Below are 18,972 nucleotides of genomic sequence, written 5' to 3'. Positions count from 1 at the left end.
TGTCTAAGGAGCCAAAGCTGCCAAAGAAACCAACAAATGAGCACAATTCAATTATTTGTGGCACTCCCACTCCAGAAAAACCAATACAAGAATTCGAAGTCATGAAAGAAGGCGAAGATTATGCACTATTCTAGTTAGATAGATTATGATACTTTTTGGTCGGTATTCGTTCTATTTTTTGTCGATATTACATCGATGTATTTTTTTGTGGCCGGTTATGTAATTTGGATATTTGTGGCCAATATGTAACTAATATTATATATATTATATAAATATATGAAATGAAATATATTTTTGGTGGCCGGTTATGTCACGTCAATTGCATTTTTTTGTCTCTAATTATTCAACTATTTATTTTATCTTTCATTTGGTTTTATTCTCATACTTGTTATTCCATTATATTTTGTGAAGTGAAACAGGTATGAAGATGCACAGGTTCCAGTTGAAGCTCTTGTCCGATACGAGAGCGTGAGAATGAAGGTTAAGGTCTTTTTAACCCCCACCGACAAGTTGGACGAGTTGAATACACAACTTAACAGATACTTTATCCAAATTGGTGAAAACCAAAGAACATCTCATGCAATAGTATAGGTGCCATGCGTGGACTTGGGGGAGGATAAAGAAGAGGACTTTTGGAAGACCGTGTATTATCCATAACTTGTCAAAGTTGATAGCGACATTGCTTACATGTTTAACGTGATGGTTGAAATTAACATTTTACATCTTTATGTCCGATCCGTTGAAGTGTAATATTTATTAGCGTGTAATGTGTTCGAATTTGTGTCAGTAATGTTGAATTTTAATTAATTTGTGTTATGTGTAATTTAACGACAAATGTGTAATTTGAATTGTTTATGTGCAATTATGTGATTTTGGGAATTTAAGGACGAATTTGTGTAATTTGGATCGTTTATGTGTCATTAAGTGTGATTACGTGATTATGCGTCATTAACGACGGATTTGTGTAATTTGGATCGTTTATGCATGATTAAGTGATCGTGTGATAAACGATGAATTTGTGTAATTTGAATTGTTTATGCGCGATTATGTGATTATGTTGTTAAACTGCCGTTATTAGGTTCAATTATGAGTGTGTAAAGATTACGGGTCATTAATGACTTGGTTGCATTGAATGCTATGCGTTAAATGCTATATGTTGATACATCAGTAACAACGTGAGTTAACTCACGCAGACCTATAGCCAACGTGAGTTAAGTCATGCTGAGTTTAACACATGCGTGACTTAACTCACGTCGGGGACATTTTCGGAAGTTTGGTTGAGAGTGAGCAAATCTTGTTGGAAGAAGAGCATTTTTCTTTTCTTTTTCCACTATCCTATTTCCCACGTGCCTTTCAAAATTTTCATTTTCCACCATTTGAATTATATAATCAAAACCGTTTTTTTTTTCTTTAGAATTTCGAATTATATAATACAAAAGTTGACAAAACTCAGAAAACGTAATATAATTGATGCAAAAGTCTCAGCTGACTATAGTACCATCCCCACAAATACTGCACAAAGATAGTAAGAATGATTAGCAGTTACCATGATACCATAATCCAGCGCCAAATTAAACCTAAATAGGAGAAGTGTAGACATAATGAAGAAGGAATTTGCAATGAAAATGCAGAAGAATATAAGGGTATTTATAGCCACAAAACCATCCTAGACTATTACTACAATAAAAGAAAACATTTAAAATGACAAAAAATATATTAAACACACCACAAATTGTCCAAACATTATTTGTAGCGAAACAATCTATATTTTGGACTGGTTTGAATTATATACGTGAAACCTTTCTTACATTGGTTCAAATTATATAATCCAAAATTTGCCGAGACTGTGTTAAAACTTATGATTAGGAGGGTTTTACACGTTTTGGATTATATAATCCGAATCGTACCCAGAACACATGAAGTTGAAAAAACTTTCATTATAAATCAAAATATACAACAACAACATGATAAATTAAACATAACAATTTGAACAACACAATTTCAACAACGTAAAACAAAACAATAAAACACAAACAAAATCATGGATCAACCATACTAAATTCTTCATCTGGGCTATCCACGCAAGTCTTGATTTCTTCATAGATCCTGATCTGAATCAAACTTTCTATAATATCTTGAAAATATCTGACCAAGGAAGCGCCTAACTCGATTGGTCTCTTCAAATTGTGCGGCCAAATATACATAACATGATTAGATTTAATCGACTTAGCTACATTGTTGCGAATCGTTTTAATCGTAGTAGATATTTCCTTCATAATTTCATAGAGAATTGTTTGGGAACTCATTCAAATTGTTAGATAATGCATCAAATGTCATTTTTTATTTAGATATCTTTTAACCACTAAATAACATTAACCCATTTCTTTCAAAAAAACATTAACCTATTATAAAAGAAAATAGTAGTTGACACGTTTGTCAAACACATCCATTTTCATTGTGATTACTGCACGAAGCAATATAGTAAGATTTCATTTTTCCAATAAGTTGATTGTGATGTTGATAATTTGTAATTGTAGTGAGAAAGGCGTACATAGACTGCTAAACCTACATAGACGAGAAAAATTACTTTTGCAAATGTAAAAGCAAATTGCGAGTCTACTATTTCAGCATGTAAAAGCACAATCAATATCATAGCAAACCCAGATTAAAAGAATAGCAAATTGTGAGGCCACACGTTGCTATGATATTGATTGTGATAATTGGTTCATTGTGAGTTTGCACAATCAATATCATAGCAAACCCAGATTAAAAGAATAATAAATTGTGAGGCCACACGTTGCTATGATATTGATTCTGATAATTGGTTCATTGTGGGTTTGCACAATCAATATCATAGCAAACCCAGATTAAAAGAATAGTGAATTGTGAGGCCACACGTTGCTATGATATTGATTGTGATAATTGGTTCATTGTGGGTTTGCACAATCAATATCATAGTATATTTGCATTTCTACAATGACTAAAAACAAAAAAAAAACAGATCACAATCAATATCATAGCAAACCAATTTATACTATTTTTAATCAATATCATAGCAAACCCACAATCAATATCATAGCAAACCCAGATCGAAATTTACCTGAGTTCTGATTGAGATCTGAGTGAAATGGGTCAACACGTGTGAAGAAGTAGAAACCTGATTGAGATCTGAGTGAAATGGGTCTTTTGGGTGATAGGATTGAGGAAATGCAACCCATAATTTGGTACCTTCTCTTTACCTTCAAATCTTCTTTGAATTATGTAACTTTCCTCCTCCTTTACCAAGTGGACTCCAAAATTGAAGGGAAGTCGAAGTTTGTAACTGTAGGGGGTTTTGTCGTAACTGATCTTAAAAATGATAACACCGCCATTCCTAAACTGTAGGTAAAGTATTAAATAGTTAGACACAGATATCAATATTAAACAGTGAATCAAATAGTAATAATTGTTAGTAATAGTTCACTTAAAAAAGGGGACACACTAAATTATCAATATTAAACTTAAGTGGTTTTTTCGATTTAAATTGAACTCTGCATCAATTAGCTACAAACATCCATCTTCGAGATTAACCACACTAAATTATTAGAATAGCAACACATTCAAAAAAAATAAACTGCATCAAGGCAAAACCACAATAAAAAGTGACATCGCAGAACCAATTTGTTCATCAGCTACAGGATAAAAACAAATCGACTACCTAGCATCCCATCATCAACTTAGCTACATTGTCGCGAATCGTTTTAATCGTAGTAGATATTTCCTCCATAATTTCATAGAGAATTGTTTGGGAACTCATTCAAATTGTTAGATAATGCATCAAATGTCATTTTTTATTTAGATATCTTTTAACCACTAAATAACATTAACCCATTTCTTTCAAAAAAACATTAACCTATTATAAAAGAAAATAGTAGTTGACACGTTTGTCAAACACATCCATTTTCATTGTGATTACTGTGCGAAGCAATATAGTAAGATTTCATTTTTGCAATAAGTTGATTGTGATGTTGATAATTTGTAATTGTAATGAGAAAGGCGTACATAGACTGCTAAACCTACATAGACGAGAAAGATTACTTTTGCAAATGTAGAAGCAAATTGCGAGTCTACTATTTCAGCATGTAAAAGCACAATCAATATCATAGCAAACCCAGATTAAAAGAATAGCAAATTGTGAGGCCACACGTTGCTATGATATTGATTCTGATAATTGGTTCATTGTGGGTTTGCACAATCAATATCATAGCAAACCCAGATTAAAAGAATAGTGAATTGTGAGGCCACACGTTGCTATGATATTGATTGTGATAATTGGTTCATTGTGGGTTTGCACAATCAATATCATAGTATATTTGCATTTCTACAATGACCAAAAACAAAAAAAAACAGATCACAGTCAATATCATAGCAAACCAATTTATACTATTTTTAATCAATATCATAGCAAACCCACAATCAATATCATAGCAAACCCAGATCGAAATTTACCTGAGTTCTGATTGAGATCTGAGTGAAATGGGTCAACACGTGTGAAGAAGTAGAAACCTGATTGAGATCTGAGTGAAATGGGTCTTTTGGGTGATAGGATTGAGGAAATGCAACCCATAATTTAGTACCTTCTCTTTACCTTCAAATCTTCTTTGAATTATGTAACTTTCCTCCTCCTTTACCAAGTGGACTCCAAAATTGAAGGGAAGTCGAAGTTTGTAACTGTAGGGGGTTTTGTCGTAACTGATCTTAAAAATGATAACACCGCCATTCCTAAACTGTAGGTAAAGTATTAAATAGTTAGACACAGATATCAATATTAAACAGTGAATCAAATAGTAATAATTGTTAGTAATAGTTCACTTAAAAAAGGGGACACACTAAATTATCAATATTAAACTTAAGTGGTTTTTTCGATTTAAATTGAACTCTGCATCAATTAGCTACAAACATCCATCTTCGAGATTAACCACACTAAATTATTAGAATAGCAACACATTCAAAAAAAATAAACTGCATCAAGGCAAAACCACAATAAAAAGTGACATCGCAGAACCAATTTGTTCATCAGCTACAGGATAAAAATAAATCGACTACCTAGCATCCCATCATCAACTTAGCTACATTGTCGCGAATCGTTTTAATCGTAGTAGATATTTCCTCCATAATTTCATAGAGAATTGTTTGGGAACTCATTCAAATTGTTAGATAATGCATCAAATGTCATTTTTTATTTAGATATCTTTTAACCACTAAATAACATTAACCCATTTCTTTCAAAAAAACATTAACCTATTATAAAAGAAAATAGTAGTTGACACGTTTGTCAAACACATCCATTTTCATTGTGATTACTGTGCGAAGCAATATAGTAAGATTTCATTTTTGCAATAAGTTGATTGTGATGTTGATAATTTGTAATTGTAATGAGAAAGACGTACATAGACTGCTAAACCTACATAGACGAGAAAGATTACTTTTGCAAATGTAGAAGCAAATTGCGAGTCTACTATTTCAGCATGTAAAAGCACAATCAATATCATAGCAAACCCAGATTAAAAGAATAGCAAATTGTGAGGCCACACGTTGCTATGATATTGATTCTGATAATTGGTTCATTGTGGGTTTGCACAATCAATATCATAGCAAACCCAGATTAAAAGAATAGTGAATTGTGAGGCCACACGTTGCTATGATATTGATTGTGATAATTGGTTCATTGTGGGTTTGCACAATCAATATCATAGTATATTTGCATTTCTACAATGACTAAAAACAAAAAAAAAACAGATCACAATCAATATCATAGCAAACCAATTTATACTATTTTTAATCAATATCATAGCAAACCCACAATCAATATCATAGCAAACCCAGATCGAAATTTACCTGAGTTCTGATTGAGATCTGAGTGAAATGGGTCAACACGTGTGAAGAAGTAGAAACCTGAGTGAGATCTGAGTGAAATGGGTCTTTTGGGTGATAGGATTGAGGAAATGCAACCCATAATTTAGTACCTTCTCTTTACCTTCAAATCTTCTTTGAATTATGTAACTTTCCTCCTCCTTTACCAAGTGGACTCCAAAATTGAAGGGAAGTCGAAGTTTGTAACTGTTGGGGGTTTTGTCGTAACTGATCTTAAAAATGATAACACCGCCATTCCTAAACTGTAGGTAAAGTATTAAATAGTTAGACACAAATATCAATATTAAACAGTGAATCAAATAGTAATAATTGTTAGTAATAGTTCACTTAAAAAAGGGGACACACTAAATTATCAATATTAAACTTAAGTGGTTTTTTCGATTTAAATTGAACTCTGCATCAATTAGCTACAAACATCCATCTTCGAGATTAACCACACTAAATTATTAGAATAGCAACACATTCAAAAAAAAAATAAACTGCATCAAGGCAAAACCACAATAAAAAGTGACATCGCAGAACCAATTTGTTCATCAGCTGCAGGATAAAAACAAATCGACTACCTAGAATCCCATCATCAACTTAGCTACATTGTCGCGAATCGTTTTAATCGTCGTAGATATTTCCTCCATAATTTCATAGAGAATTGTTTGGCAACAGATCACACGTTGTGAATTGTTTGCACAATCAATATCATAGCAAACCCAGATTAAAAGAATAGTGAATTGTGAGGCCACACGTTGCTATGATATTGATTGTGATAATTGGTTCATTGTGGGATTGCACAATCAATATCATAGTATATTTGCATTTCTACAATGACTAAAAACAAAAAAAAAACATATCACAATCAATATCATAGCAAACCAATTTATACTATTTTTAATCAATATCATAGCAAACCCACAATCAATATCATAGCAAACCCAGATCGAAATTTACCTGAGTTCTAATTGAGATCTGAGTGAAATGGGTCAACACGTGTGAAGAAGTAGAAACCTGATAGAGATCTGAGTGAAATGGGTCTTTTGGGTGATAGGATTGAGGAAATGCAACCCATAATTTAGTACCTTCTCTTTACCTTCAAATCTTCTTTGAATTATGTAACTTTCCTCCTCCTTTACCAAGTGGACTCCAAAATTGAAGGGAAGTCGAAGTTTGTAACTGTTGGGGGTTTTGTCGTAACTGATCTTAAAAATGATAACACCGCCATTCCTAAACAGTCGGTAAAGTATTAAATAGTTAGACACTGATATCAATATTAAACAGTGAATCAAATAGTAATAATTGTTAGTAATAGTTCACTTAAAAAAGGGGACACACTAAATTATCAATATTAAACTTAAGTGGTTTTTTCGATTTAAATTGAACTCTGCATCAATTAGCTACAAACATCCATCTTCGAGATTAACCACACTAAATTATTAGAATAGCAACACATTCAAAAAAAATAAACTGCATCAAGGCAAAACCACAATAAAAAGTGACATCGCAGAACCAATTTGTTCATCAGCTGCAGGATAAAAACAAATCGACTACCTAGCATCCCATCATCAACTTAGCTACATTGTCGCGAATCGTTTTAATCGTAGTAGATATTTCATCCATAATTTCATAGAGAATTGTTTGGGAACTCATTCAAATTGTTAGATAATGCATCAAATGTCATTTTTTATTTAGATATCTTTTAACCACTAGATAACATTAACCCATTTCTTTCAAAAAAACATTAACCTATTATAAAAGAAAATAGTAGTTGACACGTTTGTCAAACACATCCATTTTCATTGTGATTACTGTACGAAGCAATATAGTAAGATTTCATTTTTGCAATAAGTTGATTGTGATGTTGATAATTTGTAATTGTAATGAGAAAGGCGTACATAGACTGCTAAACCTACATAGACAAGAAAGATTACTTTTGCAAATGTAGAAGCAAATTGCGAGTCTACTATTTCAGCATGTAAAAGCACAATCAATATCATAGCAAACCCAGATTAAAAGAATAGCAAATTGTGAGGCCACACGTTGCTATGATATTGATTCTGATAATTGGTTCATTGTGGGTTTGCATAATCAATATCATAGCAAACCCAGATTAAAAGAATAGCAAATTGTGAGGCCACACGTTGCTATGATATTGATTGTGATAATTGGTTCATTGTGGGTTTGCACAATCAATATCATAGTATATTTGCATTTCTACAATGACTAAAAACAAAAAAAAACGCAGATCACAATCAATATCATAGCAAACCAATTTATACTATTTTTAATCAATATAATAGCAAACCAACAATCAATATCACAATCAATATCATAGCAAACCCAGATCGAAATTTACCTGAGTTCTGATTGAGATCTGAGTGAAATGGGTCAACAGTGTGAAGAAGTAGAAACATGATTGAGATCTGAGTGAAATGAGTCTTTTGGGTGAGAGGATTGAGGAAATGCAACCCACAATTTAGTACATTCTCTTTACCTCCAAATCTTGTTTGAATTATGTAACTTTCCTCCTCCTATACCAAGTGGACTCTAAAATTGAAGGGAAGTCGAAGTTTGTAACCGTAGGGGGGTTTTGTCGTAACTGATCTTAAAAATGGTAACACCGCCATTCCTAAACTGTAGGTAAAGTATTAAATAGTTAGACACAGATATCAATATTAAACAATGAATCAAATAGTAATAATTGTTAGTAATAGTTCACTTAAAAAAGGGGACACACTAAATTATCAATATTAAACTTAAGTGGTTTTTTCGATTTAAATTGAACTCTGCATCAATTAGCTACAAACATCCATCTTCGAGATTAACCACACTAAATTATTAGAATAGCAACACATTCAAAAAAAATAAACTGCATCAAGGCCAAACCACAATAAAAAGTGACATCGCAGAACCAATTTGTTCATCAGCTGCACGATAAAAACAAATCGACTACCTAGCATCCCATCATCAACTTAGCTACATTGTCGCGAATCGTTTTAATCGTAGTAGATATTTCCTCCATAATTTCATAGAGAATTGTTTGGGAACTCATTCAAATTGTTAGATAATGCATCAAATGTCATTTTTTATTTAGATATCTTTTAACCACTAAATAACATTAACCCATTTCTTTCAAAAAAACATTAACCTATTATAAAAGAAAATAGTAGTTGACACGTTTGTCAAACACATCCATTTTCATTGTGATTACTGTACGAAGCAATATAGTAAGATTTCATTTTTGCAATAAGTTGATTGTGATGTTGATAATTTGTAATTGTAATGAGAAAGGCGTACATAGACTGCTAAACCTACATAGACGAGAAAGATTACTTTTGCAAATGTAGAAGCAAATTGCGAGTCTACTATTTCAGCATGTAAAAGCACAATCAATATCATAGCAAACCCAGATTAAAAGAATAGCAAATTGTGAGGCCACACGTTGCTATGATATTGATTATGATAATTGGTTCATTGTGGGTTTGCACAATCAATATCATAGCAAACCCAGATTAAAAGAATAGCAAATTGTGAGGCCACACGTTGCTATGATATTGATTGTGATAATTGGTTCATTGTGGGTTTGCACAATCAATATCATAGTATATTTGCATTGCTACAATGACTAAAAACAAAACAAAAAAACGCAGATCACAATCAATATCATAGCAAACCAATTTATACTATTTTTAATCAATATCATAGCAAACCCACAATCAATATCATAGCAAACCCAGATCGAAATTTACCTGAGTTCTGATTGAGATCTGAGTGAAATGGGTCAACACGTGTGAAGAAGTAGAAACCTGATTGAGATCTGAGTGAAATGGGTCTTTTGGGTGATAGGATTGAGGAAATGCAACCCATAATTTAGTACCTTCTCTTTACCTTCAAATCTTCTTTGAATTATGTAACTTTCCTCCTCCTTTACCAAGTGGACTCCAAAATTGAAGGGAAGTCGAAGTTTGTAACTGTAGGGGGTTTTGTCGTAACTGATCTTAAAAATGATAACACCGCCATTCCTAAACTGTAGGTAAAGTATTAAATAGTTAGACACAGGTATCAATATTAAACAGTGAATCAAATAGTAATAATTGTTAGTAATAGTTCACTTAAAAAAGGGGACACACTAAATTATCAATATTAAACTTAAGTAGTTTTTTCGATTTAAATTGAACTCTGCATCAATTAGCTACAAACATCCATCTTCGAGATTAACCACACTAAATTATTAAAATAGCAACACATTCAAAAAAAATAAACTGCATCAAGGCAAAACCACAATAAAAAGTGACATCGCAGAACCAATTTGTTCATCAGCTGTAGGATAAAAACAAATCGACTACCTAGCATCCCATCATCAACTTAGCTACATTGTCGCGAATCGTTTTAATCGTAGTAGATATTTCCTCCATAATTTCATAGAGAATTGTTTGGGAACTCATTCAAATTGTTAGATAATGCATCAAATGTCATTTTTTATTTAGATATCTTTTAACCACTAAATAACATTAACCCATTTCTTTCAAAAAAACATTAACCTATTATAAAAGAAAATAGTAGTTGACACGTTTGTCAAACACATCCATTTTCATTGTGATTAATGTACGAAGCAATATAGTAAGATTTCATTTTTGCAATAAGTTGATTGTGATGTTGATAATTTTTAATTGTAATGAGAAAGGCGTACATAGACTGCTAAACCTACATAGACAAGAAAGATTACTTTTGCAAATGTAGAAGCAAATTGCGAGTCTACTATTTCAGCATGTAAAAGCACAATCAATATCATAGCAAACCCAGATTAAAAGAATAGCAAATTGTGAGGCCACACGTTGCTATGATATTGATTATGATAATTGGTTCATTGTGGGTTTGCACAATCAATATCATAGCAAACCCAGATTAAAAGAATGGCAAATTGTGAGGCCACACGTTGCTATGATATTGATTGTGATAATTGGTTCATTGTGGGTTTGCACAATATCATAGTATATTTGCATTTCTACAATGACTAAAAACAACAACAAAAAAACGTAGATCACAATCAATATCATAGCAAACCAATTTATACTATTTTTAATCAATATAATAGCAAACCAACAATCAATATCACAATCAATATCATAGCAAACCCAGATCGAAATTTACTTGAGTTCTGATTGAGATCTGAGTGAAATGGGTCAACAGTGTGAAGAAGTAGAAACATGATTGAGATCTGAGTGAAATGGGTCTTTTGGGTGAGAAGATTGAGGAAATGCAACCCACAATTTAGTACATTCTCTTTACCTCCAAATCTTGTTTGAATTATGTAACTTTCCTCCTCCTTTACCAAGTGGACTCTAAAATTGAAGGGAAGTCGAAGTTTGTAACTGTAGGGGGGTTTTGTCGTAACTGATCTTAAAAATGGTAACACCGCCATTCCTAAACTGTAGGTAAAGTATTAAATAGTTAGACGCAGATATCAATATTAAACAATGAATCAAATAGTAATAATTGTTAGTAATAGTTCACTTAAAAAAGGGGACACACTAAATTATCAATATTAAACTTAAGTGGTTTTTTCGATTTAAATTGAACTCTGCATCAATTAGCTACAAACATCCATCTTCGAGATTAACCACACTAAATTATTAGAATAGCAACACATTCAAAAAAAAATAAACTGCATCAAGGCAAAACCACAATAAAAAGTGACATCGCAGAACCAATTTGTTCATCAGCTGCAGGATAAAAACAAATCGACTACCTAGCATCCCATCATCAACTTAGCTACATTGTCACTAATCGTTTTAATCGTAGTAGATATTTCCTCCATAATTTCATAGAGAATTGTTTGGGAACTCATTCAAATTGTTAGATAATGCATCAAATGTCATTTTTTATTTAGATATCTTTTAACCACTAAATAACAATAACCCATTTCTTTCAAAAAAACATTAACCTATTATAAAAGAAAATAGTAGTTGACACGTTTGTCAAACACATCCATTTTCATTGTGATTACGGTACGAAGCAATATAGTAAGATTTCATTTTTGCAATAAGTTGATTGTGATGTTGATAATTTGTAATTGTAATGAGAAAGGCGTACATAGACTGCTAAACCTACATAGACGAGAAAGATTACTTTTGCAAATGTAGAAGCAAATTGCGAGTCTACTATTTCAGCATGTAAAAGCACAATCAATATCATAGCAAACCCAAATTAAAAGAATAGCAAATTGTGAGGCCACACGTTGCTATGATATTGATTCTGATAATTGGTTCATTGTGGGTTTGCACAATCAATATCATAGCAAACCCAGATTAAAAGAATAGTAAATTGTGAGGCCACACGTTGCTATGATATTGATTGTGATAATTGGTTCATTGTGGGTTTGCACAATCAATATCATAGTATATTTGCATTTCTACAATGACTAAAAACAAAAAAAAAAAAATGCAGATCACAATCAATATCATAGCAAACCAATTTATACTATTTTTAATCAATATAATAGCAAACCAACAATCAATATCACAATCAATATCATAGCAAACCCTGATCGAAATTTACCTGAGTTCTGATTGAGATCTGAGTGAAATGGGTCAACAGTGTGAAGAAGTAGAAACATGATTGAGATCTGAGTGAAATGGGTCTTTTGGGTGAGAAGATTGAGGAAATGCAACCCACAATTTAGTACATTCTCTTTACCTCCAAATCTTGTTTGAATTATGTAACTTTCCTCCTCCTTTACCAAGTGGACTCTAAAATTGAAGGGAAGTCGAAGTTTGTAACTGTAGGGGGGTTTTGTCGTAACTGATCTTAAAAATGGTAACACCGCCATTCCTAAACTGTAGGTAAAGTATTAAATAGTTAGACACAGATATCAATATTAAACAGTGAATCAAATAGTAATAATTGTTAGTAATAATTCACTTAAAAAAGGGGACACACTAAATTATCAATATTAAACTTAAGTGGTTTTTTTGATTTAAATTGAACTCTGCATCAATTAGCTGCAAACATCCATCTTCGAGATTAACCACACCAAATTATTAGAATAGCAACACATTCAAAAAAAAATAAACTGCATCAAGGCAAAACCACAATAAAAAGTGACATCGCAGAACCAATTTGTTCATCAGCTGTAGGATAAAAACAAATCGACTACCTAGCATCCCATCATCAACTTAGCTACATTGTCGCGAATCGTTTTAATCGTAGTAGATATTTCCTCCATAATTTCATAGAGAATTGTTTGGGAACTCATTCAAATTGTTAGATAATGCATCAAATGTCATTTTTTATTTAGATATCTTTTAACCACTAAATAACATTAACCCATTTCTTTCAAAAAAAACATTAACCTATTATAAAAGAAAATAGTAGTTGACACGTTTGTCAAACACATCCATTTTCATTGTGATTACTGTACGAAGCAATATAGTAAGATTTCAGTTTTCCAATAAGTTGATTGTGATGTTGATAATTTGTAATTGTAATGAGAAAGGCGTACATAGACTGCTAAACCTACATAGACGAGAAAGATTACTTTTGCAAATGTAGAAGCAAATTGCGTGTCTACTATTTCAGCATGTAAAAGCACAATCAATATCATAGCAAACCCAGATTAAAAGAATAGCAAATTGTGAGGCCACACGTTGCTATGATATTGATTCTGATAATTGGTTCATTGTGGGTTTGCACAATCAATATCATAGCAAACCCAGATTAAAAGAATAGCAAATTGTGAGGCCACACATTGCTATAATATTGATTGTGATAATTGGTTCATTGTGGGTTTGCACAATCAATATCATAGTATATTTGCATTTCTACAATGACTAAAAACAAAAAAAAAACCCAGATCACAATCAATATCATAGCAAACCAATTTATACTATTTTTAATCAATATCATAGTAAACCCACAATCAATATCACAATCAATATCATAGCAAACCCAGATCGAAATTTACCTGAGTTCTGATTGAGATCTGAGTGAAATGGGTCAACACGTGTGAAGAAGTAGAATCCTGATTGAGATCTGAGTGAAATGCGTCAACACGTGTGAAGAAGCAGAAACCGTGTGTGGGTGGATGGTGATCAGAGAAGAAAGGGTTTGGTTTATATAGAAGAAGCAGAAATCGTGTGTGGGTGGATGGTGGTGGAGGAATGTGAAGAAGCAGAAACACTGTTTTTCTCTGTCATTTCTCTCTATGCGTCTGCTTCTTCGCTTTCTTTCCTTTTCTACTCTATTTTAATTACGTGTTACTTTTAATTGATTGATAGTGTAATATTTTTTGCATTAATTTTGTATGAAAATTAATATCCCTTTTTTTAGTGAAGATTCATTTTGATGCTAAATAATTCTCGTGATTTAATTTAGTTACTACAAAAAATAATAGATGGTGGATTGCATTTCTACGGTCGATGAAATCACTACTTTCATAATTCTATTCTCCTCATTCATCTATTCTTTCTTTTCTCTCTAATTCAACAAAATCAAACCCTTAGAAAAACCCTAGCTTGTTCCCCCAAATTGGGGGATTTTGGGGGGTTAAACATACTAATTGACAAAATTGTCCTCATAATAATTCAAAATTTCAATTATAATTTACAAGATAAATTACAAAGTATAACACAATGTATTGATTTTAAAAGAAAAAAAATGGTAAAATAGTAAAATTATCACATAAGCCCTCCATCTCATTTCCTTGTTGGTTTGTTTAACCTCCAAACAAGGGGAAGGCTATCCCTCCTTTCTCCCTTCCCCTCCTAAGCCTTTCCTTCCCCACCCCTCAAAACTCGCAAACAAAGCCTTAGTTGATATGAATATTGTATTATATATACAGATATTGAGGTTTGAATCCCAAATTTCTCAATTATTGACCTTAAAAGATGATTTTCTAGCACCAGACTACTGGACAAATAAAAAATGAAGACTAAAACAATTAAAAAAAATGATAGACAATCAAGCTATAAGTTTCAAGTATATTTAAACCTATTAGTTTAAAGTGCAGGAATATTCGATTTAGAATAATAAAAAAATCGATTTAGAATACTTTTCGAAAACAACAAGTACTTGTTGTCTAGTTATGTGGGAATAAATTCAGCCCCACTCATTCGTTCATACTATTGAAAATCTAAAATAAAGTTAAAAAGTTAAAATGGGCAACAAATAAAATCAATACCAATCAACATAATCTACCAATGACATTGCTATATTTCTAGAGGGAAGGGGAAAGGTGAAGTGGTTTAGTGGGGAGCTAGAAAGGAAGGTGGGTGATGGTATGAGGAAATTTTTTTGGTTGGATAGGTGGCAGCCCAAGGGTTCTCTTCCCTCGTCTATTCGACATTTCAAATCAAAAGGAGAGTATGGTAGGGGAGGTTTGAAATTTGACGGCTTTGATGCGAAGGTGGTATTTTACTTGGCGTAAAGAGTTCTTTGTATGGGAAACCGACTTACTTGGTAATTTATTGGGTTTGTTAAATGATTTTGTTTTCCATGGTGGTAGAGACATGTGGGTGTGGAGGCCAGGGGAAGAATGGATTTTTTTCTGTCAAAGCTTGCTACAGTTTCCTTGAAGGGATGTATTTGGAGGATGGCGAGGTGATAGTGGGGGATAGGGAGGTCTTACGGTATCTTTGGAAAGGGTGAGCCTTCTAAGGTATTAGCTTTCTCATGGTCCATGCTCTTGGATGGAATACCGATAAAGGTGATTCTAACATTACGAAGAGTCTTAGATGTGGAAGGTTCCAAGAATTGCGTGTTTTGCGAAACGAGGGAAGAAACAACGGTACATCTCTTCTTGCATTATGATGTTGTAGCAAAGGTTTGACAATTGGTGATGAAGTGGATTGAGGTTAATTTTTTTTATTCCACATAATCTGCTGGTTCATTTGGATTGTTGCACACATGAGGCAACTTGCAAGAAATTTAGACATGGTATGTGGATTATTTGGAATGCGACAATTTGGTCGATTCGGAAGGTGAGGAATGATATAATTTTCGATAATGGTCATGGGGAGGAGGATGTGATGGAATCGGTGGAAAGTATTAAGTTGTTCTCTTGGTATTGGAGTATGAATCACATAAAATTGCATATTGTCTTTACTGTGAGTGATGTTGGAATCCGCAGGATTGTTTGGTGAGATAGTGGTTTTTCAACGGCTAGCTGTTAGATTTGGTTCGGTAGTTGTTGTGTTGTCTGGTTGCCAATCCGACTGGGAGACGTTTCTTTTTTAGCAGCTGGTTTTCTGTTTTTTCTTTTAGATATTTTCTGTATCTTAGTTGTTGTCACAGTTTTGGTGATGTCGTGGCGTTTGGGTATGTTGGGGAATGGCTAGCAGTTGTAATTGGGTGGGTTATTTTTTTTCTTTCTATTGTGTGCACGTATGTCTTGCGTTGGGGTTGCTGATTTTTGTATTTTCTTTAGCACCAACATCTCCTCTTTAGATGCTTGGGAGCTTTAATAATATTGTACTATTTAAAGGAAATGATGGGTTACCTTTTCATCTATACTTTTTATTCATCAATTGATTATTTGCCTTTCTGTTACTGCTATATTTAATTGTTGTTGTACAATAAATATTTTATATGGTTACTTCTCACTGATTGCAATTGCCATTAAATTGACCATTGTTGTGTTTACACTAATTTTTGGTAAACAACAGCTGGTTTAAAATTAATTACTTGCAAGATCAACTAGTAAATCTTAAGGACATATTGTGTTTTTGTTATTTTCCAGAATTTGTGATTGTTCTTCAAGAACATAGAAAACTTACGAAGATAACTTATCGAATCTAACTCAGTTAAATCCATCGAAGTTACTTTCAAATGAAATAAAAAGAAATGCTTGAATGAAATAAGTAAATTGCAAAGATACTTAAGAAAATAAACTTAAATTGCATTGATTGAATATAAATTGGTACACATATTCATACATTGCAACTTGTGACTCGTTTATCTCTTCCATGCGGATAATTTGAGTGTAAGTTTTGTGTATGATTGGATTGTGACCACTTTCCCTTGCGAGAAACTACTATTTATACTAGAAAAAAATAACTACCTATATTTGAATTTAAAACTACAACTGCTACAAACGAACAGTACCCATCTATTCGATTTGAATTTCGAATACATATATCTGTTGTTTGACCTTATCCGAAACAAACTGCCCTTCGATGCTTTTCGCCTTGTCGAACTGAAACACGTGTCTCGAGCATTTCCAACAAGTCCCATCTTCGATTTAAATACATAAGAATAAAAGAGCATCTTTTATTTCTTCGATCACAAGGTCAAACTTGCTTTGACTGCATATAATATAGCCTTTTTTAAAATACTCCCTCTGGTCCTATTTACAAGAGACAATTTACTTTTTAGATACATTAAATAATTTATGTATTTGGTTTAGGTTCTTGACTAGATACATACATTATTCAATGTATCTAAAAAGTCAACTTTATCTTGTAAATAGGACCGGAGGGAGTATAGGCTAACATGTTGGTGGACATGTATGTGTTTCAATTGTTATTTAATGATGTCATTTTAACGAAAATAGGTGAATGATTCATTTTCCATGTCTTGGTTGATATATAAATTCAAATTGCACATTCTAAAATAACACAATAAAAGGAAAGCTAGTATCAATTTTGATTATCAAAATAGATGAATGGTTCATTTTCCATGTCTTTGTGGATCAATAAGCCCAATACTTTGATGCTAGAAATTGCACTTATCACATACCAACATAATATAATGTTGGTTTTCTTCTCTCTATTATTAAAGAATAGATAAGAAATAAATATTAATAACGAAAGTTTGGTGAATAAAAATGAACTTTAATTATTTAAAAAATTATTGTGTGAGGTATATTATAGGAGTTAAAGGGTCAAATATGACTCATTTGTATACTTTAGAGACATTTAATATATTTTTCTAATATTAAAGAAAAGTTTCTTCCAACAACATATTTATTAAAAACTATTCAATTGATGTAAACATAAATAGAGGGATTTTACTATATAATGTGATCAAACCATTTTATATATGTTACATGAAACTGTGAAAATAAATGGCTGAAACTTTGAAATTTGTTTATATTGTGATCCTTTTGGTTTCCCTATGTCTTGTTGCCGTTGACGGCATAAGGACTTATAGTTATGCCATCATTCTCATTTTTTTTGTTTATTTTATGTACAATCTTTTACTTTTTTTGTAATTTTTGTTTAACATTACAGGGGAATGTGCAAGTGCTAGTGATTGTTATTCAGTATATAGGCGTGCTCCTTATGGAACTATGAGGTGCGTTAAAGGTGTTTGTAAACAACTCAAAGATGTTAAGGTAATGAAATTTCTCTATTGTGTATAAATCTTTTACTTTATTTACTCACACTAATGGTGTTACTCTTATAATTTCTCTTACACATTCATTTATTTTTCTGAACTTTCAATTTCTTTGACAGCCTTAAATATTTTTCAAGGACATACATACACACATGTCTATACTATATATAAAGAAAATAGGGGGTTTCAGGGAGATTTTGTGCTGACATTTTTGTTATTCTAATTGTACCTAAATAATATTATATTGTTGATGTTATTAAAAAAGATAATTTTTTTTATTATATTTGTTATATTATTGTTGTCATTGAAAAATATAAATATGGTTTGTTGAGTTTGTTACATTTGAAAGTCACAAATATCTATACTTATAATTTTTTTATCTAGATAAAAAAATTATATAAAATATCGTTTGCAATTTACACACAAATTTTTTATAAAATTTTGTTGATAATCTACAAGCGTTGGCGCAATAAAAAGAGCAGAAAGACGGACACAATAAAAGAGCACAAATATTTTTACGTATTTAGACTCAAAAAAGACCAATAACACATTAACAAGGTAACACTCTTGACAACACGCGAAAAATGGCACCCCTTTAAAAATGGGGTGTGGCCATGGAAAACAAAGAGGATTACCACTCTGAACAACGATGAATCATGTGTGGTTGAGCGAGATTTCACAACAGTTTCAATTTGATCGAAAAAAGGAGAAACAGTGGCGGTGATGGTGGTGGTGGAC

The 18,972-nt window shown here is 32.2% G+C and overlaps 2 long non-coding RNA genes across 5 annotated transcripts; one reads left to right on the top strand and one right to left on the bottom strand.

Annotated features, from left to right (window-relative positions):
• Positions 1–1,919: 1,919 nt before the first annotated feature.
• Positions 1,920–16,463, bottom strand: LOC146936287 (uncharacterized). Of its 4 annotated transcripts, none has more exons than XR_015030531.1 (10): positions 13,865–16,463; positions 12,460–12,737; positions 11,053–11,330; positions 9,651–9,928; positions 8,258–8,535; positions 6,856–7,128; positions 5,878–6,155; positions 4,489–4,766; positions 3,101–3,378; positions 1,920–2,565 (listed from the first exon to the last, which is right to left on the bottom strand). It is a non-coding gene; the product is annotated as an uncharacterized LOC146936287 (long non-coding RNA). The 4 variants fall into 4 exon arrangements; XR_015030530.1 differs by having other exon boundaries at positions 1,920–2,177; XR_015030533.1 differs by lacking the exon at positions 8,258–8,535 and having other exon boundaries at positions 1,920–2,177; positions 13,865–16,461.
• A 1,630-nt stretch (positions 16,464–18,093) lies between these two features.
• LOC146936286 (uncharacterized) lies at positions 18,094–18,402 on the top strand. The gene is made up of 2 exons (XR_015030529.1): positions 18,094–18,232; positions 18,354–18,402. It is a non-coding gene; the product is annotated as an uncharacterized LOC146936286 (long non-coding RNA).
• The last annotated feature ends 570 nt before the right edge of the window (positions 18,403–18,972 follow it).

Source organism: Medicago sativa, chromosome 3 (genome assembly GCF_051527215.1).
Source record: "Medicago sativa cultivar Bolivia chromosome 3, Bolivia_mono, whole genome shotgun sequence".
Taxonomy (NCBI): Eukaryota; Viridiplantae; Streptophyta; class Magnoliopsida; order Fabales; family Fabaceae; genus Medicago; species Medicago sativa.
The sequence above is the reverse complement of the archived record's forward strand: the minus strand, read 5'-3'. Positions and strand labels throughout refer to the sequence as shown.